Raw genomic sequence first — 26398 nt, 5'->3', positions numbered from 1 at the left:
ACTAGTGTACCTGTTCCCCTCTGCTAGATTCTTTCTGCAGTAATGAAGATCCTGGTAGCTGTACGTGTGAGCAGAACACGGGTTGTGGGTTTTCTGCAGGTGTTCTATGGTGCAGTGCTGCCTCCACTCTCTGAGGTGCTATAGTGAAGAGAGTCTCAGGTGGTTCACTAGGACTCTAGTTTTCACTGCCCGGCTTGTGAATGGTGGACATTGATTCCCTCTGCTTAGTAAGTCTGGTGCAAGACCCCACAAATATCCAAACAATGCCCTATCACTTGCCAATTGCAATCATAGTTCAGGCCACGCACCTGTTAAGGCTGGTATCTGGACCTTTCTGCTGCATAGCCTCTGGCAACTTCCCACTGGGCCTGTATGTCACTGGATATTCAGGCAACTTCCCTCTGGTACAGTGCTGTGATACTGGAGACTGTCCTTAGGCTTCCCACGGTGCTTCCCCAGGTGCCCAGGGGCAGGGCCTGGTGACTCAACTTTCCTCTGTTCAAGACCAACACTGCTTCATTTTAGCCTGTGTCTGAGGCTACAATCCTTGCCTGGGTCACCAAGACTGAGTGGAGCTAGAACTGCCCCTCCCTGGCCCAGGTTTCCCTCCAGCCCACTGCAATCCCCTTGTTTGTGGGAGACAGAGGGCAGAAGAGGGGAGGTTCCAAGATTTATGGTTCTTAGTGGTCCTTTTAGAATCTCTTTCTGGATTTAAGAGGGCCCACTGCAGGGGGCTTCCCTCTGGTTTAACTTGAAGCTGTCTGGGCATGGAAAGATGCTGTGCTGATTTAAGAGGGTGACTTGTTGGTGGACTGCAGACTCCACAAGATGGCTGCGCCCCACCCCCCAGCTTTCTTTTCATGATTTGGTTTTAAGCACTTTGTGCTGTTTTAAGGACAATTTCTGCATTTTAAATTTTATCTTTTCAACAGTTTCTCAACAGTTTTTAAGTGGGTGAGCTTAAGAGAATGTTCGCTCCTCCTCTCTCTCTGTCTCCCTCAATGCCCTCCCGGCTCATTCACAGGTTCAGGTGAGGGCACTCTGGGTTTTGATTTCTACTTGGTAACCTATCTCCCAGTCTCTCTAGGTCTCCGACTATGTAGTGTCAAGTCTTAGAGCATTTATTTTGTCACCGACCTCTCAAATCTGCTTTAATTTGCAGCCTCTTTTCCATGATATGAGGAGATCAGACTAGCTGCCTAGTTTGCTTCCACCATCTTCAACAATCATAATAATCTTTTTTATTGCAACTCCTAATTTTCTTTCATAATAGATCATTCCTTCACTTATTTTATAATTGTTATTGTGAGCTCTCGTGTTGCTTCATGCCAAGGTTTCATTCTTAAAATTCTGCCTTAAGCAAGGTCAAGACTTCCTTACCATTCTACTGTGGATGTTAGAGCTTATGTTCCCAAATTAACAGGACCAATTATCTGCTGTGTGCATGCACACATACACACTCACCCGCTATAATCTCACTCTGCTTTGGTTTTCAATTCTTTCTTCACTTTGGGTCTCTCTGGATTCCCCTTTTTCTTGAAAATTCAGCCACTAATTTGAGTTTTTAACTATTATACCTGGAGCAAGCATTCTAAGTGTTTTTATGTGGGAAGTTCTATGCATTCTTAATCTTCCCTCTTGCTGAAATGAACATATAGCATGTAACATTATTTAAACTCATCAAATGAATCATTCAAAGAGTGAATCAATGATTGGGAAACATCACTGCATATGTCATGTGAGAGGCAGCCTGCTTCACACAAATACCTCAAGATCCATAGACATTACTTTGAATTTTAGCTCTGCAAAGTTGAATACCTAAGTAACCCCAGATAACTTACAATCCCAGAGACTTGATCTCTTCACCTATAAAATGCACATTTTGACATTTCAAATTTCCTACAGATGTCAAATCTAAATGCATGCACTGAGATTTATTTGGGATGAAATATTTCAAATTTGTGTGACACAATTCCATGCCTTTTGCCAAAGAATGGGAATTACTTTGCCTTGTCTTGAAGACTCAGGGTCATCCCTTCCAGCCTCAGTGACCATGCTGAGAAGGAAGAGGAGGATATATGCCAGGACCAGTGTGGCCTGCGGGATTTTCATCAGAAGCCTAAGACCCCAGTGCAGCATCCAGGACAGCCTCACAGTGGCATCTACCCTTAGGATGCTCATGATAAAGAGAAGTTCCCAGGAGACCTGTGGAAATGGAACAAGTACAAACCAGGTTCCACCAAGACCTTCATCTACATCCTCTCAGGAATCTTCAGGACAGAGCTGAGAACTGATTACGTTATCCCCACGTTACATGTAAGGAAACAGGGCTCACTAAATATCATACAATGCCCGCCACCATATCATGATAATTGAGGAACCCTAGAATAAGAGCTTCACCACCCCACCTCCACCAGGCAGAATTAATCTCTCCCTCCTCAGCACTTCCAGAAGGTTTCCTGCTTTCCGGATACAGAACTTTATCACACTGAACTCACTTTTTGGTCTAGTGTCTATTCTTGCCCTTAAAGTTTCTTGAGGGCATCAATTGTCTTGTATTCACCTTTGAATCCCAAACCACTGGACAAGGTGGATCAAATGGATAATTATTAAATGAATGAAACTCAGACCTCCTGCCTTCAAATTCAGTATGCTTTCCTCTGTCTCATGCTATCTCCTGGTCATCAGCCCAGGAAGCACAAGAACCCACCCTCAAAGGTTCCCAAATCCACATTCCTCCTCAACCATCAGGGTCTAGCTGGGGTTTTACCCCTGGGTAGCGGAGACTAAAGCCTTATCCATTCTTGTTTCCCTGACTAGATGGGCACAGTGTCTGGCATGGGGCTGGACATATTTTAGATGCTCAGAAGGCCTGGGTGATTGAAACGGATGGGCATTTGATCCGAGGAGCCTCAGACATAGGACAGCACTGGCTCCGGGAATCACAGCTCAGGCAATGACCTACATCAGGACCTCTTTAATGAGAAATTATGGAAATGCACTGCTGGGAGCTGTCTTGATTAACAACAACTTGATGGTGATTGCAGCTTTGTGGACTCCCCCTTCCCTCCTCCCCTCTCCTTTCCTCCTTGACACCTAGAGGCAGAACCGAGCCACCTTTGACAAGGCTTTCTCTCTCCCAATAATGCTGCTGACAGACTCAGTTTGGTAAGAGCTGAGCTAGAGGGGTTGGCAGCCCTTCCGCAGGCATGTGGCTCCCTAATGGGCAACCTAAATCAATGGTAATTGAGATCTCACCGCACCTGTCCTGCCCCAAGTTCTCAGGAAAGATGAGCTGAGCTTCTAGGTAAACAAAAGAGAATCAGGTTGGATGTTCTTCCAACACCACTCTCTCCATCCTTCTCCCAAAGCCAGTTTGTCCGAGCAGCCATATCCTGACGAGAAAATAAAGATGGGCTCCCTGTACCCACTACTACCCCTGAGATCCAGCCTCCAACCTAAGAGCAAGCTGGACCTGAGCCCCCCAAGAGAAAGAGGGGTACATCCATTTTGTGTGCACAAGGACTTCTGAGCAGTATGCTCAAAAGGCACAAAAAAGAATTGGATTCCAGGAAGGTTTGACTTCCCAAGCCAAAGCTCCATCCCTCAGCCCAGAGCCAGGCACAACCTGACAGCTTCCTGTCAGACTGTCCCTGGATTCCCCATCCCTGCGCTCACTTATCACATCTTCCTTCAGCAAACATTTATTAATGTGTGTGAGGTCCTGAAAGTCTGTGGTTCCGAGTCCTCCCTTTCCTTCCCTCCTCTACACACACACACACACACACACACACACACACACACACAATAATTTTAAAGTTAAGTATTTTATTAAACAAAAGATTTTTCAAAGAGGTTTTCTCACCTTGCATGACTCATCATTTTAGTTGGTAACTTTGGGTTTCTCTGGTCCCCAGCTTCTCCGGAGAATCATTAATTCAGTGTAAACAAACATTTAAATCATTTGGGAGCTCACTATTTGAAAGCTCTAGGGGTGAGCTTCTTGTAATGACATGATCAGTGCTTGCATTGTCTGCAGAACAAATCCTCCTTAAGGAGGAGAACTCTGAATAGAGCTCCTCCTTGACGGAACAGAGCTATTAAACTTGACCTGGCAGAACAAGATGGGGCAGATGCTATATCCATTCTCCTTAATAGAACTTAACTAGTTCACAGGGGTATCAGAAACCCTAAACCCAGAAAACAGCTCCTGGGGCTTGGCTCTGCTTCTCCTATCTAGCCCTTTTTCACCCAAATGAAAAATTCTCAGAATGTGACCCCCAAACCAGCAGCATCAACATCATTTGGAAACATGAAAGTACTAATTCTCAGACATCACCCCAGACCCGCAAAAGCAGAAATCCTAAAGCCGTGCCAGCAATTTGTGTTTTATCCAGCTCTCCAGGTGATTCTGAGGCCCCAGGTTTGAGAACCTGTGCCCTAGATAGAAGTCCACTCTTACTAAGATCTGCCAGGCCCACCACAGAGATACCACCAGCCCATCCAAGCTTTTGTGTATTATAAATAGAGCCTCATCTGGGAGGACACAGCCACAGGCATGTACTTACAAAGTGGAACCAGAGCTCTATTTTACCCTCACTCACTCCCAGTGTCACACCCTGTACAGTGAAGTCACACAGCCAGATATAGCAGCCCACCCTCCGGCCCCCTCTCCAGCCTCTCATCCCCCCACTTGCCTCCTAGTGTTCCAGCCACACCAAACATCCAACAATTCCCTGAGCAATCATGGCACTTCATTCCCTTATCTGAGCTGGTCTCTCCCTCTACCCAGAATGTTTTTTCTCCATTTTCCACCTGGAAAATGACTACAATCTTTACATGTCAGTTTGGTAGTCTCTCCTTCCAGAACATTTGTTGACTGCAGGAGAGTTGCATTCCACTCCTCTTGGCTTCCTTATCACATTGTGTTCATCTTTCACTTTGTCCTTACTTTGCTACATTTTTTAAGAGTTGGTTTCTTGTCTCCAACCCCCTCAAGGGCAGGATGTATGTCTGTTTCATCTTTGTATTGTAATGCCAGATTCATGGGACCCCAAAAGATTTGTGGGACCCCAAAAGACCTCTAGGAGCCGAATCTGATGCAATCACACAAGAGTCTTTATTGCAAGCTCGAGCCTGGACTCACAACCGTTTCCGATGCAGCGGTCACGGGGAGTGAGTCCTGGTCCTTTGTTCAGTGAGATTTTATAGGTTTTGGGGGATACTCTATGCATCACAACATCACACAGCAAATCATTTCACACCACAGGAAAAATCAAACAACAACTCTTAACATTGATTAGCACATTCACTGGCAGGAACAAGTCGGGTAGGGGTGATTGGTTAGTACAATTGGGGGATTCCTTTGAACTGATTGATTTAAGCCACGAGGGGTGTATGTGCTAAACTACATGGTTTCCCAACATGTTATCAACCACCACCCTGGGGGGTCATCTAGCATCCCAGGTATTTTCCCTGTCTCATGCTGATTGGTGGTTGCTAGGGGGTGGCTATGGGGTCCTCACTAGCCTGAGTCAGGGACACCTGGCGCAGCAGATCTCTCCTGTTATTTGCAGACAAACAACTCAGCAGGGTGGCTATGTGCCTATGTGTTCTGTGTGTTTTTCCAAGGACAAGGGTCACTCACACTCCCTCCCTCTGGACAGGCCTTTGTTTTCAAAAATGGAATCATATCAGTTTCTCAGTATCCCAATATCAGCACAGTCCCTAGCATTTTCATTCCGTGACAACATCTACAAAGTGTCAGTGTCGTACCAGGTTCTCAGCACCAGAGACACAGCAAAGATGGCCGCTGACAAATCAACCTTGTGAACTCCACTCACAGCTAAGTGACCAGCAGAAGGGGAGGGAAAAAGAAAAGGAAGAAGCGAGACCCTTGCAGAAGTACGGGATGTCATTCTTCTTACGATGATTTAGAAGCTTCCTCAAAAGCAAAATGACTTCCTCCAGCTCTGAGAAGATGAATTTCTTTCCTGTAAACCCCTCTTCAGATTCATTCACAAAGCTGAAAAGTCAAGACGAGTCCCAAGCAGAAAATGAATCTCTGATCAAGAGGCCTCTCCTCCGGTGGGGGCTTGGCTCAGTCCCAGACATTGAAGAACCATCTTGCAGTCCAGAATATTCAGTGCCTTCCCCTAGGTGGTTGCTTCCTGGAGCGTGAACAAGGACAAGAGCAAGATTTAGGAGACTTGATGCTTCCCCTCCTTGTGAGGAAGGATCTAATCACTCTGTCAAGATCAAATCAGATTAGCATGCCCCTCCTCAATTAGAAGCTTATCTAATTATAAGTTGTGAATAGCAAGTTTCTGCTCACTTGCGTAATGCAATAATAGGGCGGGGGAGGTCCTTGTGGAAGCCATTTGATTTTCTACACCCAGTGAGCCATGGAGGTTAATATAACAGATGTTCCACCGGCATGCAAAAAACATGGATTTTTCTCAAAATAAAAGAGCAGGTTTAAATGTGGAAGGAAAGAGGTTGTGACAATCAACCAGAGGAGAGATGGTGATGCCTGCACCAGGGCAGAGGCAATAAGGATGGAATGGTCATTCTAGGACATGAACAATGTTTGGGATATAGAACTAGATGTCTAGGAGAGAACAAGAGGAATCAGGAGAAAGATGGAGTACGTCTAGTCTTGGTCCTGAAGATGCTGCAGAAATAGCTAGAACAGACCTTCTGACAGGATAGACTTCGCTAGCATGCTCTCAAGCCTGAGTCCAGACACACACACACACACACACACACACACACACACAAACATCACAACAAACATTGACAGATACACATAAATACATTTACTCACTTAAAACAACATTTTGAAATAATTATTCAGAAAATGAAAGCAAAAAATACTTCAGTGATAATTATCTGGATTTTTCAGAAAAAAAATAGATTATTTTATTGCAATGTCCCACCTGTGATATTGAATCCTCCACAGGTATAAAATATATTAGATTTGCATGGTACATCTTACTTTTCAAAGAAAATTCACAAATGTTATGTGACTAAAACCTCACAGGGTTTTTTAGTTTAGTTTAGTTTTGTTTTAATTTTTCTTGTTGCTTTTTGTTGTTTTGTTTCCTTTTCTTTTTCTGTTTTGTTTTGTTTTCCTTTCCAAATGCATTTTGTGTTGGACACTATCTGTTAGCTCCCAGAACTATCCCAGTCCTTCTGAGGTCTCTCATGACCAGGAGCCAGAATTAAAAGATTATATTTTCCAGAGCCCGTTTTCAGAAGTCTGTTCTGAGTCCACCAATAAGAGACATTCTCATGAGATGCGGAAGGTCGAAGAGTAACAGGCCATTATTGGTCCTCAGACATTGACAGACAGGAGGTTGGACAAAGGCTTCCCTAAGTCCTCCTGGGAATCATCCATCACCTTAGTGCCTCTGGAAGATGAGATCATTATGATGCTTTTTGTTATGATTTTGGATGTCCCCCAAAAGCTCACACGTGAGACAAAGTAAGAAAGTTCAGAAGAGAAACAATTGGATTGTAAGAGTCTTAACCCAATCAGTGAGTTAATCTCCTGTTAGGGATTAACTGAGTGGTAACTGAAGTGATAGAGTGTGGCTGGAGGAGGTTGGCATTGGGGTGTGGCTTTGGGATATAACTCTCTCTGCTTTCTGATCAACATGTGAGCTGATTCCCTCTGCCACATTCTTCCACCATGATTTTCTGCCTCACCTCAAGCTCTGAGGAATGGAGTCCACCTTCTATAGACTAAGACTTCTAAACTGTGAGCCCCTAAATAAACCTCTTCTCCTCTACAATTGCTCTGGTCAGATCTTTTAGTCCCAGCAGCCAAAAAGCTGACTAAAATAGTTTTTTTGTAATTTTAATAATTCCCTGATTTTCTGAAACCATCTACAGTTTGTCTCAATCTTTGCTCTTCCAAATCTTTCAAATACTTTGTAAGCATCAAGTTCCCTCTATGAATTCCTTTCTGCATGTGATATCTTGGGCATTTTTCCTGACTCATACACTTTCATACATTACACACACTTAAACATCTATGAATGTTTTAAACTAACAGTTAAACAACATCTACACAAATAAACTAATAGTAACACTTCACTTTTCTTCAGTGTCATCAAATTTGTATATTTGTTTACACTGTCTGTATTTGTTTGCTAGGACTACTGTAATAAAGTAACACAGACAGAGCAGTTTCAATCTGTTGTCTCATAGTTCTGGAGGCTAGAAGCCCAAGATCACACTGTTATCAGGGTTGTTTCCTTCTGAGGGTGTGAGGGAGAAGTGCCAGCCCCTTTCCGAGCTTCTGGTGGTTTGCTGGCAATCTTTAGCACTCTTTGGATTCTGTTGCATCACATAGATCTCTGTCTTCATCTACCACAGCATTCTCCTTCTGTGTATGTCTCTCTCTGTTCAGATTATCCCAGTCACATTTGGAGGTACTAGAATTGGACTTCAACATATCATTTTGGGGGACTCAGAGTACAACCTATAACACTCTCCAATTCTGGATGGAAATGCCGAGCAGGAGTCAATTGGATGTAAAGCTGAGGAATGTAGGGGGGATTTTGGATAGAGATATCCAAATCTTGAGAGTATTGGCAAAAAGCGGTTGTAGAAGTCACTAGAAAGTTCATTCACAGAAAATGAGGAAAAAAAGAAGAGGTCTGAAAGCAGAATCTCAGGACACATTGGCATGTAAGTTAGGGGGCTGAGGAACAGGAGGCTAAGAAAAAACAGTTGAAGAGGCAGAAGAAAAGCCTTCCTGGGAAGGGCTCTAACTCATTCAGCTTGCACCATAGGCACCCACCCGGATCAAGCCCAGGGCCATTGGTCAAATAGTCCAGATTTGCAGTCAAAATCTGAGGACAGGGAAGGCTGAGACTGGAGGATCATGAGTTCAAAGACAGCCTCAGCAATGGCAAGCCGCTAAGTAACTACCCTATCTCTAAATAAAATATAAAATAGGGATGGGGATGTGGATCAGTGGTCACATGCCCCTGAGTTCAATCCCCAGTACCAAAAATTAAAAAAAAAAAACGAGGAGTGGGGGAAACGCTGAGCAGAGGAAGAAAATAGACATGCCACTCGTTAGTTTTGCCAACTGTTTGCTCAGTTGAATTTCAGTAGCTCATCATCCATGTGCCATCAAGAAAGTCACTTTACCTTTTGCTCACTTATCTGACAAGTGGAGATGACCATGACTGTAATAAGAATGAGATGATACATGTAATCACTGTAGCTTGTGCAGAATTAGCATATAGTAAATATCCAACAAAAGATAGTACATAGTTACTTTTTATTATCTGGACACTGCTATAAGAAAATATGATTCTTTATCTCAAACTTATGAGTCAATTTTCAAAGCATGAATGAGAAGCAGAATCCATCTGAGGGTAATTTTATTTACTCCAGGTTCAAAAACTCATAAACTCACCTATGCATTTTCCTGGAGCCCAGAGAAGTTAATAACTCCCCCCCACACACCCCAACTAAGAGCCTACAAAGAGAAGAGATAAGCAGAGACAGGGCTGGAATCAAGAATCCTTAACTCTAATATTAGTCCTGGGTGCCCCAAAACCAGCTGCCACTCTACCCTGCCACTGTCTCCATTGGAACCCCCAACCTGACCTTGAGCTCATCCTGGCCCAGGATGCAGCCTGTCCTTTTTCCTCCAGCCTGTCTGGTCAAGCATGGGCTGCTGAGCAAGCATGGCTATCATGGAATTGAAACCTAAAGGGGCATCTGGAAGGCAAGTGGGATGTCTGGAAGTAATAAGCTTGTGACTGCTTGTTCATTTGGCACCCAGTGGGGGTAGCACAGATTCCTCTAATCTCTCTTTCTTAAGAATCAATAAAAAGCTAGTGATGCATTCAGCTGAAATTAAATAAATGAAATTAGTTTCCTTTTTTAACCTTTTATGGGACTATTACTTTGGTCACATTCCTTAAAGTCACTCTGGGGCAATCTGACACATCATTTTGGTAACTGAAGTACAAATTTTAAAAACTGAGTCTTGATGTCCTGAGAAGAAAAGTATTTGGTTGGCCACAGGAGGTGGGAACAACCAGAAGAAAATAGCTGATTTGATCTGAGCACAGAAGGATCACTAAGTAAGGCTGGGTGTCCCCGGCAGGAAGGACCAGCGTGAGCACAGATGTGGAGGGAAGAAACACAGCATGTGGGAATTCAGACATCATTGTAGTGAGCATCAGAGATTGACTGGGGTTGGAGTGAGGCTGGTCGCAGCGGTTCCTGCACTGCCTGTGGCCTAAACAGAAGCAGTGGGGTTACCAAGGAGGGCATCTTGACCAACATATTTCACTGCTTGAAACAACAGAATTGGAGGGCAAACTTGTCTTTTCTGACCCTAATTCATAAGTGCGAGAGGAGACCTACCTGATTTCAAATCCCACCACTGCCATTCCCATCATGTGAGATTTTTATGGCAATTATTTAACCCGTGACAAACCTGTTTTCTCAAGTACTGGAGATAATAATAATGCTCCCCTTAGAGGATTCAAACTCAATTCCCACATGGTCAGGCAAGTGAAATCCATAACTGCCTAGGCATAGTAGATCAAGGAGAAGTAGAAATTCCATTCAACTCCTAATGCTAAACGTAGTCAAACTCAAAATGTTTTACAACATTGTATGTGCTGAACACCTGGCCAACTTGTAGTCAGCGTGTGAATGTTTGACTATCTCATAAGTCAAATATTGATTGATATAAGATTGTTTCAAGAATTGAGACAATGCATATGAAATGCTTCATATAATAGAGAATCCACACAAAAGGAGTACATATATTATAATCCATTTATATGAAGTTCAATAGTAGGCAAACCAATCTACAATGACAGAGACCCAAACAGGGTGTACCTGGGCAGGGGATGGGTATCGGTAGTGAAGGAGCATAAGGGAGTATTAAGAAATAAAAGGAGCATGTTGGAAATGTCCTAGTCTGGTTCTAAGTTGTTATCTGTGTAGAAACACACATTAAAAATTCATTTATCTGAAATTTTTAAAAAATCATTAAAAAAAAATTCATTTATCTGGTTGGCAAGGATGTAGGGGAAAAGGCACACTCATACATTGCTGGTGGGACTTCGAATTGGTGCAATTATTCCGGAAAACAGTATGGAGATTCCTCAGAAAACTTGGAATGGAACCACCAGCTATTTCACTCCTTAGTTTATCCCCAAAGGACTTAAAATCAGCATACTACAGTGACACAACCACATCAATGTTTATAGCAGCTCAATTCACAATAACCAGCTATGGAACCAACCTAGATGCCCTTCAACAGATGAAAGGATAAAGAAAATGTGGTATATATACACAATAGTATATTACTCAGCCTTTAAGACGAATGAGATTATGGCATTTGCCAGTAAAATGGATAGAGCTGGAGAATATCATGCTAAGTGAAATAAGTCAGTCCCAAAAACCCAAAGACCGAATGTTTTCTCTGATATGCAGATGCTAATTCACAATAAGGTCGGGGGACCTAGGGAAGAATAGAAGTACTTTGGATTAGGCAGAGGGGAGTGAAGGAAGGGGATTGGGCATGAGGATAGAAAGGATAGAAGAATACATTGAACATCATTACCCTATGTACATATATGATGACACAACCAGTGTGATTCTACATTATGTACAGCCAGAAGTATGAGAAGTTATACACCATATATGTATGATGTGTCAAAATGCATTCTATTGTCATGTATAACTATTTAGAACAAAATTTTAATATTCATTTATCTGTACACTTGCACCCTGTGAACTTTATTGTATACAAGTTACACATTAATCAAAAAGAATGTATTAAAAGAAGTCCGTCATAGTATAATAAGTGTTTAATAAATTGCTGTTGTAGCTGTTATTATCATTACCATTTTTATTGTTATTGTTATTATTATTAAGCCTCAAGGTCAATATACCAGCAAAATGACAAATAAGCATTCACCTAAAACTCACTGTGTTCTGGGTACATATGTCAGATTATATTTTCTAAAAATGGATGTATGTATGTTGAGTGTATCACTCCCACATGCTCTTGCTACATCATGAATTTCATTCCTTCCACCAAGAAGTAACATCAATGTTGAAAGAACAAACAAGGCTCGTTGTAGGAGAAAATGCACTTTTTATTGAGGAACAGCTCTGCATATTTATAGAGCCAGGCGGGGGTGGTTTGACAGTTGGCATGGGGTGTTTTCTGATTGGTGGGTAAGGATCATGTGAGTCAGCAGGGCTAGTCTGATTGGTTGGTAAGGAACATGTGAGCCAGCAGGGCTCACCATTGGATGGCTCTTCTCGGGAGATGGGGAAGTTAGTCTTTGGAGCAGGGGCGACTCCCAACAAATGTCCCATCCTCTTGAATCCGGTCTAGGCTTGTAAAACTACTCTCATCAATAGAGCATGGAAAACATGTCATGTGGCTTCTGAGATTAGGTTATAAAAAAGCACATGGCTTCCATCTGGCTCTCTCTTGAGACACATGTCTGAGAGGTTCTTCTTCTCAAGATGTAAGTCTGACTACCCTGAAGTTGCCATGTTGGAGGAATCACCTACACTGCCTTGAGAAAGATGTCTAAGAAGCCTTGGCTCTTCCAGCCTTGATGTTAATGTCCCAGTAGCCCCGGCACTAAATACATGAGTCAAGAAGCCTTTTAGATGACCCCAGATACCACCTAATTCAACCTCATAAGAGACCCTGAGCCAGAATCAATCTGAAAATCTTCTTCTGAATTCATGACCCAGAGAAACCACAAGAGATAGTAAATGGTTATTGCTTTAAAGCAATAAGCGTTCAGGTGACCTTTAGGCAATAATGGATAACTAACACAGAGTTTGCTACCTGGGAGGGGTGATGCTATATCCACAACAACAAAAGAAAACTAAAAGTGGAGCGATGACCTTGAGGGCAGAGGTGGAATCTAATAGCCTTCAAGGAGGCTATCCATAAGAGCTTAATGGAAAGTAGGAAAGATAAAAATAAATGATGGAGAAAAGGGGGATCTTTGTTATATAGAATATTAGCCTCTTCAGGCTGATATATATATTGGATGACTGAAGCAATAGAAAATTATTTGCCTACAGTTCTGGAGGCCAAGAAGTCCAAAATCAAGGTGCTGTCTAGTTAGATTATTTGGGAGAGTCCTCTTCCTGAATTGCAGATGGCTACCTTCTTACATGGAGGAGAGAGAGTTGGATCCTCCTCCCCAGCCCTATAAGGATTAAGGTTACCCTAATGATCTTATTTAACCTTTATCACCTTTCCATAGGCCATATCTCCAAACACAGTCACAGTGGGTGTTAGGGCTTTAATATATAAAATTGGGAGAAACACATATTCAGCCTAAAACATATAGTGAGGACAAATTTAGAAATACTATCTTTTGTGCTAAAAGAGAAAGCAGAAAAATATAGCTAATACATTAACTGATTTAGCAAAGGAGATTTCCAAGTAGAATGTTGAAGGTACCACTTGGCTTCTGATTGCTTATAATAAAAGGTGAAAAGAGGGAAGACATGGGTTAATTTTTTTTTTAAATGAGCATAAAAGAGCCAAGACTTGCTGAGTTTGAAAATAAAGATATCTGATGCCTAGACTCTCCATTCAGGAAATGATACTAAAAGTTTAAAATGGCCTCCAGGCAAAAATCAAATCCAGAGTGCTGTCAAGGAAATGCAGTCTAAAGATAAAACTGGGGGAATGAACATGAAGCCTTTTATTAAGATCTCGGAAACACGTAAGGTGGTGCTTCTGACAGAAAAGCAAAGAATAGGGCTTTTGGTGATGTTGATGTGGTGTCCCATAGCCACCTCAGAGGAAACTCGAGACAAAAGGAGTTCATCTTGTGGATATTTGTGGTTGTGACTTGTATCTACTGGAGCGAATGCCAATAAGAACCACAGTGTCTCGTGGTGACTGTAAGCTGACTGCTGTGTCTGGAACACTGGGTACTTGGACCAAGAAGGACCACAAAAATGGGTATTTGGATCTCCAAACTGCTACACAAATACAGGCTGAGAAAAGCCCCAGTTGTGAACACTGTTTCTAATGGGAAAGAATGGATGACACAGGTGCCTTCTGTCTCTGAGCTCAGAGGGTGGAACCAAGAGCCACGGAACTATTCACAGCCATGGGACTGAGTTCTAATCCAGATATTGCCCATATGCCCAGCAGAATTTCAGGATTGCTAAGGAACCCTGGGTGCTCACCATTTCCCTTTTCTTCCTTTAGCAGGAAGATCTCTCATGACTATCCTATTGCTACCTCACCCTGTGGATTAGACAAAGGGAAGATAGTATGTTTCCTTTGTTCAAGGGCTTATATATTAAAAGGAACTGTACAGGAGTTACTGTATTTGAATAATACACCCAAGGAACCTCATTGCACATCAAGGGTCAGGACCTCATGATGAAACTGTCATATGATGAGACTTTGGGGCATTTGGAAGGAGTGAGTGGAAAGGATGTGAATCACCAGGAGCCAGCAGGTAGATGAGGCAGCTCGCCCCTTGGGAACCTCGACTTGTGGTGTAATCCCCTCCCACACAGAATCAGGCCTGGCTCTGGGTGACCAATCTAAATCAAAGAAGAAATTAAATGAGCTTGGGTCACATCAGGGCTTGTGGCTTCTGCCTGGACTCTCAGACCTCATGCCAGCTTCTATGATGTGAGACACTCAGGCTGCTCCATGGAGAGGAACCAAGCCCTCCCCACCCAATAGCCACTGGCCCTGGGAGTCAACTTCTTTGAGAGTAGATCCTCCAGCCCTCGGTGACACCTGACTGCAAACCCATGCAAAACCCTGGGGCAGGACCACTCAAATGTGCAGCTCCAGAATTTCTTTTCCAAAGAAATCTTGAAGAGCAGCTCAGTTTGCCTACTCTTTGCCTGCCGGTTCACCTCACCCGAGCCATATTACTCGTAGATCAACCCAGTGGTTTCTTCTCTGCCCAATAGTGACTGCAGCTGTCCCAGGGAATAGTCTGGAGGGAACTGGGTGACTGTAGTGTTCAGTGTAGTGAGGCGATAAAGGCAAAGGAAAGGTAGTGGATCTGCTGGCCCAGGATGCCAACATCGTGTGCCACTGCCAGGGAGGGAATAATGCTGGCCATACAGTTGTTACTGTAAAATGTGAAATGAGATTTTCATCTTTTACCCAGTGGGATAATTAATCCAAATGTTACTGCATTCATTGTAAATGCTGTGGTAATTCATCTACCTGGATTGTTTGAAGAAGCATAGAAAAATGTTCAAAAAGGGAAAGGCCTAGAAGGCTGGGGAAAAAGGCTTATCATATCTGACAGAGCTCATATTGTATTTGATTTTCATCAAGCAGCTGATAGGATCCAGGAACAATAGAAAAAAGAACAAACAGGAAAAAATTTGGGTGCCACAAAAAAGGGCATTGGCCCAGTTTATTCATCCAAAGCTGCTAAGAGTAGACTGCAGATGTATGATCCTGTTTCTGACTTTGAAGGCTTCTCTGGGAGCTTCAAAGTTCTAGCTAACCAGTATAAATCTATCTACCCTACTTTGGAAATAGACATTGAAGGTGAATTGAAAAAACTCAAGGGTTATATGGAAAGGATTAAACCAATGGTGAGAGATGGAGTTTATTTCCTATAATATTTATAGCCCTACATGGACCACCAAAGAAAATCTTGATAGAAGGTGAAATGCAGCATTGTAAGATATTGATTTTGGGACTTAACCTTTTGAAACTTCTTCAAACTGTACTGTTGGAGGTATCTGTACAGGTTTGTTTATGCTGCCTCACAATGTTGGTGAAGCGTATGGAGGTGTGAAAGCTTCTACCACTAGAGTTGGTATTGGTGCCTTTTGTACACAGCAAGACAATGAAATTGGAGAATTATTACAACAGAGGGTAGGGAGTTTGGCATGACTACAGGAAGGAAAAGAAGATGTGGCTGATTGGATCTTGTTTTACTCAAATATTCTCATGTGATCAATGGATTTCCTGCACTGGCCCTTACCAAGTGGAATATTTTGGACATGTTTATGGAAATCAAAGTTGGAGTTGCTTACCAGTTAGATGGTGAAATCATACCTCATTTCCCAGCAAACCAAGAAGTCTTAAATAAAGTTGAAGTTCAATTTAAGACTCTCTCAGGGGCTGGGGAGGTGGCTCAAGCGGTAGCGTGCTCGCCTGGCATGCATGCGGCCCGGGTTCGATCCTCAGCACCACATACAAACAAAGATGTTGTGTCCGCCGAGAACCAAAAAAAATAAATATTAAAAAATTCAAAAAAAAAAGACTCTTTCAGGAGGGAATACAGACATATCAACTGTGAGGATATTAAAGAACTACTTGTTAATGCACAAAATTATGTTTGATTTATTGAAGAGGAGCTTCAAATTCCAGTTAAATGACTGGTATAGGTCAATCCAGAGAATCCATAATTCAACTGTTTTAAGAATTTCCAGAAATACTCTCTGAGCGGGAGGGGAAAGATTTTCTTAAATATTTCTTTAAGACCTGTAAATTCAAGAATATTGATGTGAGTTTTAAGCCCTACAGTCATTTCGAGTCTTTTAGGAAGAATGGCTATTGTGGAGATAGACTTTGGCATATTCCAGTGTCACTCCCCTCAGCTGGAATAATTGCTATATCACATGTTGCTCCTGCTGCTCAAGGTGCCACGTTTTCTTTCAATGTTTTACTATTACTATAGTAAACCCATGTTGTTTGAAATCTAAAATAGTTACTTTCAACGTAGTTTTTATTCATTACTGTCATTGTGTGTTCTTAGGTTTCACCATGGTAAGAACAATTAATGCAGTTTTGCGCAAATATTTTAACATACTGATCATTCGCTGTAATCTTTGCTAGAAATTCTTTGTTAGAAAAGGATGAAGAGAGAGGGTTCTGTAAACTGTTGCAATGCTAAAAATTCAGTTTAAATTGTGAACTGTTTATTTTCTGCTGAAACCATTACAAAATTGAGCTTTTGGCGGCGGGAGGGAGCTTATTCAGAGGTCCTTTAATTTGTTCAGAATATAACTTATTTCTCTCTATAAATTATTTAATACATTGAACATTTAATTAAATGTGCAGAGAAAAAATATTCCCCAAAACAACAATCTTAATGTTAAAAAAAGTAAAACGTATGTTGTGATATTTGATAGATATTTTTATTGAGTTTCAGACATTAACTGAAATGTATCTTTCCTTTTATTTTAACACACCATTATTTCTAAGTCTATTGGATTGATTTTTCAACATTGTGCCTACAAATATACGTACAAAATCATCTACAAATGTCTAAATGAACCTAAATTGTTGGCCATAATTTTGATCATGCCTTCATTTCTTCTTTCTTGGGAAAAAAGGGGGGGTGTTATTTTTGACAATTAGACTTAGTATATTATGTTGTAGCTTTTCCTACAATGAACTATTAAATGTTTAAATTAGGTGCCACTTTATTTTATTATACCATCAATAGTTGATTTAAAAGAACCAAATATTTCTAGTAAAAAAAGAAAGGAAGGAAGAAAACTTGAATGGGTATTATGGTTGGATGTGAGATGTCCCCAGAAGCTCACATGTGAGATCATGCCGGAAGGTTCAGAGAAGTGATTGGGTTGTGGGAGTCTCAACCCAGTCAATGGATTAATCGCCTAATGAGATTAACTGAGCGGTAACTGAAGGCAGGTAGGGTATGGCTGGAGGAGGTGGGGCATTAGAGGCATGGCTTTGGGATATATATTTGTATCTGGCAAGTGGAGATTTCTCTCTCTGCTTTCTGATCATCATGTGAGCTGCTTCCCTCTGCCACACTCTTCTGCCATGATGTTCAGTCTCACCTTGAGGAATGGAGCCAGCTATCTATAGACTGAAACCATGAGCCCCCAAATAAACTTTTCCTCCTCTATAAGTGTTCTGGTCAGGTCTTTTAGTTACAGCAGCGAAAAAGCTAACTAAAACATGGGAAACAATGATTACTGTTGTTTAAAGCTATAAGTTTGGGGGCAATTTGTATCACAGCAGTAGATAACTAACTCGACTCTACAGGGCATACAAATAGAATCAGCTGTAATCATGGCCACAAAGAACTTGCAGTAGAGTGAAAAAAAAAAATGTGGAGACACTGGTGAACACATTGTTTAGGCCAGCATGAGGTTCCCTTGGCCAGAATGTTAAAGGGCAATTTCTTTCTTCTGCTGAGAAGGTGGGTGTCTGGGGCGGTGAGATATTGGGAGCTAATTTCAAGAAGAGACTAATGCTTTAAACAGGAGAATTTCCATTCAACATGAAACTATCAAGTCCTGGCTCTGTTGTTGCAAAAGAGAGCTTTCCATTTACTGAGATCGCTTGCTTTTGCTGTCACCATGTGGCAGAGGCAGGTGGGGGATTATTGCCCCTATAACACAAAGGACAAAACTAAGGGTTCCCCTGAGGCACTGGCTCACCCAGGCCCAGGGCACTACCTGCCCCAACAGCTCTCCACAACAGTTGCCTTCCACTGCCCAAAGACCCAGAAATCAAAATGTCTCGAAGCTCAGTCATAAACACACTTTAAGGAACAACATGGAGGGAAATACAGGCCAGTTGCTCTGATGGGGACCCTCAATAGGTAATAACAGACTTTGGCTCCCTTAAAACAATCTCTCATACCTATTAAAATCTGTTCCTTAGGCTGCTGAAGTTGAACTAATACTCTAGCCAAGATTATATCTCTATGTACTATGTGACCTCAGGTCTTTCTGGGTCTCTGGGCCTCATCAACATTATGTGGGGTTATACCGTCTGTTCCCTGAGGCTCTGTCATTGTGGGATTTGTAAGGAATTAGTGTGGCCTTCAGTGTGCCTTCAACCCTAAGGTTAGCAATAATAACACCCATAATAACACCCAGCCATTCCCATCTTGAGTTTCCAATCTACAAGATCAATGCCAAACAGGAAATTGCAGGCGGTAATTTATTCTGAATTCTCCCACCATGGAGTCTGTTTAATATACATTGCTACATGAACTCTAATAAAACATTAAACAGACAAAGAAGGTTTCTGACAGCCCTCCTGGCCCCCTGACATATGCTCCCCTTTCTTCCAGAGCCCCCTGGAGAGGAGACCTCCCTGAGATCGCAGCTGTGATCAAGAATAACTGCAAGAGCCAGGCAGGAGGGTTATTGCAAAAACAGCCAAGCCCATAAACTTAAATGACATAAGAAAAAAATAAAACATTGTAAAAATAATAATAAAAAGGCCACACTTTATTAATATCAGAAGACTTCTAATCAATACCTACCCTTGGTCTGAATATCTACAGGAGGAGTATCTGCCTGTCCATCCCTGTACAGTTGACTTAGTCCTACTGTATTAGTCTGGGTCCCCTAGAGAAACAGAACCAGAAGGGGAGAGTGAGGGAAGGAGAGATGGATTTACTATAAGGAATTGGCTCACACAATTATAGAGGCTGAGAAGTCCAAGATGTTTAACAGCAGCAAGTGGAAGACCCAGGAGAGCCAATGGTATAAATTTCAGTTCAAGCCCAAGGCCAGAGACAGAAGACTGAAGTTCCAGTTCGAAGGCAGAAAGAATCCTTTCCTACTCAGCCTTTTGCTACATTCAGGTCTTCAGTGTATGTGTGAGGCCCACCCACAATGAGAAAGGCCATCTGCTTTGCTCACACTACCAATCCAAATGTTAATCTCATCCAAAAACATCCTTAAAGACACACCCAGAATAATGTTAACCCAAATACCTGGGCACCTTGTGGCCCAGTCAAGTTGATACATGAAATTAATCATCACATTCATCCCAGGCCCACAGTATTGGGGCTCATCCTAAAATATAGTAAGATTAAGGTAGATCTGAAAACTTTCAATTCTGGGGCCTGGTCTGCAGGGTTTGGCTCCAGGGACCCAACTTAGCATAGAGCTGAGCCATTATCCTTTCATATGAGAGAAGAGTAAACTGTCATCTTTCCTTATTTCATCAATCTCTGCATTAGCATATAGAATCACAAATAGCTAGAAATCCATCAACACAGTAATGAAAATTCAGTATTATGAAGGCTGAATTTTGATTCCCCCAATCTCAGCAAGATGTCTGAGAGCTTTGGGCAAGTGTTGTGTCCATGCTGAACAAAGAAATGACCAATGCGTCCAAGTCATATCCTGGCATGGGAAGCAGAAATGGTCCAGCAAAATATGCAGAACCAGAACAAGGCAGGTGACATGGAACAGATGGTGCTTAAGTAGCTTCTGTGTAAAGAGGTCAATTTTACCCTGGGGAGTCAGGGTTGGCAGTTAGCACACAGCCCACTCCGAAGTGTACCTCCTATTGTGTGTGGCTACTTAAATACAATTATGACTAGAGTAACTGTTGAGTAAACAAAATCCACCATCTCACTTGTTTGTTAACCTATTTTTTTTTTTTTGTACCAGGAATTGAACTCAGCAGCACTCGACCACTGGGCCACATCCCCAGCCCTATTTTGTATTTTATTTAGAGTTGCTTAGTACCTCACTTCTGCTGAAAGCTGGCTTTGAACTCATGATCCTTCTCTCAGCCTCTTGAGCCACTGAGATTACAGGCATGTACCACCACACCTGGCTTTTGCTAACCTTTTTGTTAGATTGACACATTCTTAAATAAAGAGCATATTCTAATACCATTAAGGCAGGCTGATTTAATTGCAAGAGCATACTCAGCATGTGCAGTGACCACCACAATATGCAGCAGGGACAGACTCAGGAAGCAAGTCCCTTATTCCTCCCCCACACAAGAGAACAGACAGAGCCTCTCCCAGCTGAAGTGGGTGAGCCCCTCCTTACCCTGTATTGAGGCAGAGGTCTCATGTGTCTTGACTCCGAGCCCAGCACTGTTTCTGCTATGCTGTGAAGAAGCAAACTCAAGCTTGATTCAGAAAAAAAAACACAATTGTCAGGAAAAAGTGGAATATCAAGTACCAAGAATCCCATCTCCTGTCTTGCCTCCATATTCCTCCAGTTCCTCCCACTCCAGGGCATCACACACACACACACGGTACACACACACACACACACACACACACACACTCACATATATGAACACTCATACACACTCACATGCACATGCACAGAGGTGGGTGTGCTGTGGTGAAGATATGAGAACAAAGCTGTTTGTCCTGGTCACAAGAAACTCAAGGCTGCAGAGGACATACAGCCCAGGCATTGGCTTGGCTGCATGACAGCAGAGCAGACACTTTGCTCTTTCCCAGTGATGCAGAAGACCCCTCCCCATGATGGGTGGTGTGGCCCATAACAATTCATGTGGCCCATAAGTGACCTTTCTTATCACAAACCTGCTTCCTCTCTGACTTCAGTCTCTGCCACCCATTTGTCCCCAAACTGCCCCCAGACTACAACCCTGGAGACTTGACCTGCACAAGGACTCTTTGACCCCAGAGCCTCCCAAAGACTCTTAGGACACCTCATAGCTTCTCCAACTCCAGCCCTGAATGCACCAACCCAAGTCCTAGCTTCTCGCCCAGTGTCTGCTCAGGCCTAGCTGTCCTAGGCAGACTAAAGACAATATCAGGACTTTCCCTCCATTCCAAATCTGCACCCAGGAAACTAGGGGATGCAATCTGAGTAGACATGTTTCCAAAGAAGACATACATATGGCCATCCAATAAGCACATGAAAAGATGCTCAACATCATAAGTCGTTAAGGAAATGCAAATCAAAACCACAATAACATACTGCTTCATACCCATTTGGATGGCTACTATAAAAACAGAAGAAAAATAGTAACCTTTGTCAAAGATGTGGAGAAAACAAAACCTCATGCATTGTTGGTGGAAATGTAAAATCACTGTGGAAAATAATTTGGCACAGAATTTCCATATCACTCCCAGATGCATGCCCAAAAGAATTGAAAGCAAGCACTCAAACAGATATTTGTATAGCAGTGTTCATGGCAATAATATTCACAATAGCCAGAGATAGAAAAAAGCCAAGTGTCCATTAATGGATAAATAACAAAATGCGGTTCCTACATTCAATGGATCCTATTTAACTATAAAAGGAAATTTAATTCTGACACATGTTATAACATGAATGAACCTAGAAACCTTTATGCTGAGACAAAAAAGCCAAACACAAAAGTACAGATAGTGCAACTAATTTTACTTATAGGAGGCACCTGGAGTAGGCAAGGTCATTGATATAGAAAGCCAAATAGCAGATACCATAGCCTGGGTGGAAAGAGAGCATGGAAAGTTGCTATCTTATGGGTGTGGTTTGTTCAGGATGATGAAAAGCTTCTGGAAATAGAAAGTGATGTTGGCTACTCAACATTGTGAATGTATATAATCCAATTGATTTGTACACTTAAAAATGGTAACTTTTGTGTTACACATATTTTAACACATTAAAAAAAAGAAATTAAAAAAAAAAAAAACAATCAGGGACTGGGGTTGTGGCTCAGTAGTAGAGCACTCGCCTAGTGCATCTGAGGCCCTGGGTTCGAACCTCAGCACCACATAAAAATAAATAAATAAAACAAAGGTATTTTTAAAAACTAATTAATGTGCTTCACCATTTAAATGGAAGATGGGAAAAAAACATAATTGACTCTTTTTTTTTTTTTTTTTTTTTTAAGTGTCGGGTATTTAACCACTGGGCCACATTCCCAGCCCTTTTTTATGTTTTATTTTTAGAAAGGGTCTCACTGAGTTGCTTAGGACCTTACTAAATTACGAGGCTGGCTTTGAACTCTCAATCCTCCTGCTTCAACCTCCCCAGCCACTGGGATTTCAGGCGTGCACCACCACACCCAGCAGGTTGACTCCCTTTTGATGTCCACTGCTTAAAAGAATTTGAGCAGGACAAACCTCGGAGACCTATCTTACTCCCAGGCTAGGACTCAAGCACTTAGGGGATTAATTAAGAGGTTCTCCCAGGAATGCCCAGGACAGGACAAAGGCTCCAAGGTAGATCCTGGCAAGCCATTGCTCTCATCTAGGTGGTGATGGGGTCCACAGGCAGGAAGGCCAAGTGGTTTTGGGATGAGAAGGGGTCAGAGAGGCAACAAGCTTACTGCATCTTTAAATTAAGGCTTATGAACTTCCTCTAAGTTTCTGAGCAACGGGTATAGTACCTTAAATTAACCAACTTCCAGGAGAACAAATAAGCTCTACCTGCTTGCCCAGAGGAGGTGGTAGTACATTGTAGGAAGAACTCAAGCTTTGGCATCCCACGGGCCTGAGTTCAAGTTCTGACATTTAGCAAGTACATGGCCTTAGACAAGTGGCTTAACCTTTAAAGGACTTAGTAAGGGCAGTAATACCTACATCCCAGGAGTAGTGCAAGACTAATAATCAAACACCTATTACATGCCAGATGCAGTCCTCAGCAAACCCATAAAGCAGATATTTATTTATTAATGAAGACTTTACTAATTTAGAATTTATTAATGAAGAAACAAAACAACTTCATTTCTCACTCATCACACTTTTTTTCTATGTCTTCCACGATTCTAGGCCTTAGGGAAATGGCAGCAAACCAGACAAACACATCCTGGCCTCCAACAGTATCCTTCCCAGCAGAGAAGAGAGGTAGGTAACAAGCTAAGGTGACTTCTGTGTGTTTCCTGAATGTAAGGATCAGGATGTGCCAAAGGCTTTGGGAGCAGCAAGGGGGGTCTGGTCCAGAACATCAGGAAGACGCTCCCAGAGACATTAACAACAAAGTTGAGACATGAAGATGGAGAGGAATTGGTCAGAGAAAAGTGAACAGAAGAAGGGAAAGCAGGGAGAAGGGACCCACCAGGTACACAGGTAGAGCCTGAATGTAGCCTGTGTGTGGCACTCAAAGACCCAGATGGAGGTCATTGCTGCCCTCCACCAAACTTCAGAGATAACAAAAAACACAGGGTTGCAATTCAAAGCCCGGCATCCAGTTCCAGCTCTGGCCCTCCTTGAGCAATTCTTATCCCAACTCTGGATCTCAATCTCCCAACTGTAAAGAAGCAATTTATAACATTTGGCCTCTGAAGATTGGTCCCACTTCATTCATTCATTCAGCCAACAATGACCAACTCCCTCTTACCTGGCCAGCACTTTTCCAGAATATGAGAATACATCATTGAACAAGAGAAAGACCCTTGCCCTAGAATAGAGCTTGTATTCTAGAGGAGTGAAGACAGCAACAAATATACAAAATACATAGCAAATAAAGGAATAATATAATTTTTTAGAAAGAGTTGGGTGCTGTGGATAAAAAGAAAAGCAGAGCCAGCATTGGATTTCATTTTAGATGGGGTGCTTAGAGTGAGCTGCACTGAGGAGGCATATTGAACTGGTGAAGATCGAAGGAGGTAGATTTCAGAACTATTGGAGGAGGGGGCAAAGGAAACACAGCAAAGCCTCCAAGCAGAGGGCGCACACCAGATTAGAGAAACAAGGAAGCCAGCTGTCTGCAGCAGAGCATGCAAGGGAATAGCAATAAAAAATGAATCCCAAAGGGTGAAGGGAGAAGACCAAGCAGATCAAAAGGGGCCACTATGAGGACTCAGGGTTCTATAAATTGCTCCAGAGCCCCCAGCCTCCTGATCAGTGGCAACCCCTTTGACATACTTGGGTCCCTGGCAGGAACTTCAGGATAGTGATGCCAGCTCAGACTCTTCCTCCAGCTGAGGGTTGTGGCACCCTCTCAGGAATGGCCTCCCTGTGCCTTGGCAATGAACTTGGCAGCCTGGACTCAGACATGCAGTGTGGCCCTCACACAGGCCACATACCCAGGGATCTCCCAGCCCATTACTCAGCAAAGCTCACTCCCTCTGGCTCAGCCTTTCCCCTCATTGCTGGGCACAAAGGAAATAGAAAAGAAAACTGTGTTCTGGATTGTTGATGGTTTGGTTTTTCCCCCAGCCGATGCTTTTACTGCTAATTGATCTTTATTGCTCACTTCCATCATTTGGAAACCCATTTCAGCCTCCAATTGCTCTTTGTGCCTCTGAAAAGTAAAAAATCACTAGGCTTCTAACTGAACAGTAATTATCTTGGTATTGCAAGGCCAACCAGGCCCCTTACCCTAGTCCATTACCACTCTTCTCTTTCCAACTTGGGAAAAAAAATATATGAATCAATGCAAGACAGTCATTTATTCTCCACTTTACGGGCTGCACACCAAATAGGTTGTCAAGGTCTTTTTAAAACCACTTTCCTCCCTCACATTCTGCTCAGCAAGTTGCTTTGTCTTCCTCTCAGCCATTGATTTTCACATCTTGTTAGGGTTGTTCTAAGCTCCTAAGGAATTAATAACAAATTAGCCAAAGTCCATGAGCTGCAGCTCAGCTCGCTGGGCTTACCTGGACAGCTAGCCTGGGCTCTACTGCCCTTGTCCTTCACTAAAGTGAATGGGGTGCCCTCTAGGATGGAGCCTGGGCTGGAGCAGCCTTGGGATTCTTGGTCTTACCCTGCATTGCCAAGAAAGAGGAGGAGACTGCTCTGCATTTGATCTTGGCATCCTGAGAACTGAGTATTGGAAATGGGAGGAGAGCACAAGAGAGTGGTAGAAGGATATCTTTTGGAGCCAGACAGACCTAAGTTTGAAGCCAATCCTAACCACTCACTGCCTGTGTAGTCTTGTGTCCTAGTATTTGAGTCACTGAAGATCGCCATGAGTATTGTCATATAGGTATCAGAACTGTGAGCATCCAGCTACAAATCATGCTGAGTGTCAGCAATGGGGAGGGGCCAAGGAGGTGTGATAGAAGAAGCAGGGGAAGTGCAAGTGTGGAGCTGGGTGGCCGCCTGGCCAAAAAAGCAGACCTTTGAATGACAAAATCAGGAATCCAGATCTCAGTGTCCAGATTATTAAATATCCAGGTTCATTCCAGGTTGGCATCAGTGTTCAAGAAGTAGGTGCTTGAGTCCAGGGAAAGACTCTGATTGGGACATTGCCCTACTGGCAAAGCAAGAAACAGAGCATTATGGCTAAGAGCAAAGACCAGGGGCCAGACTTCTTCAGTCCAAATCCTGATTCTGCCACTTACTAGTTTGTAAATTTCTTTCTTTCTTTCTTTCTTTCTTTCTTTCTTTCTTTTTTTTGGAGGGAGGGGAGGGTGAGAGGGTTGCTAGATATTAAACTCAGGGGCACTCGGCCACTGAGCCACATCCCCAGCCTTATTTTGTATTTTATTTAGAGACAGGGTCTCACCGAGTTGCTTAGCACCTCACTTTTGCTGGCTTTGAATTCACAATCCTCCTGCCTCAGCCTCCCAAGCTGCTGGGATTACAAGCATGCACCACCGTGCCCGGCTAATTAGCAAATTTCTTAACTTTTGGGTCTTGGTTTCCTTATCTGTAAAATAGAGCAAATCACTGTACCTCAAGGAGTTATTGTTTTTTTGTTGTTTTTTTTTTAAGAG

General features: G+C 42.6%; 1 pseudogene; it reads left to right on the top strand.

Moving 5' to 3' along the window:
• Positions 1-13726: 13726 nt before the first annotated feature.
• On the top strand, positions 13727-19118 carry LOC143389470 (adenylosuccinate synthetase isozyme 2 pseudogene; annotated as a pseudogene).
• Positions 19119-26398: the final 7280 nt, after the last annotated feature.

The sequence above is a fragment of the Callospermophilus lateralis genome, chromosome 2 (genome assembly GCF_048772815.1).
Source record: "Callospermophilus lateralis isolate mCalLat2 chromosome 2, mCalLat2.hap1, whole genome shotgun sequence".
Lineage (NCBI taxonomy): Eukaryota > Metazoa > Chordata > Mammalia > Rodentia > Sciuridae > Callospermophilus > Callospermophilus lateralis.
Note: the sequence above shows the minus strand (reverse complement) of the source record. Positions and strands in the feature narration are given on the sequence as shown.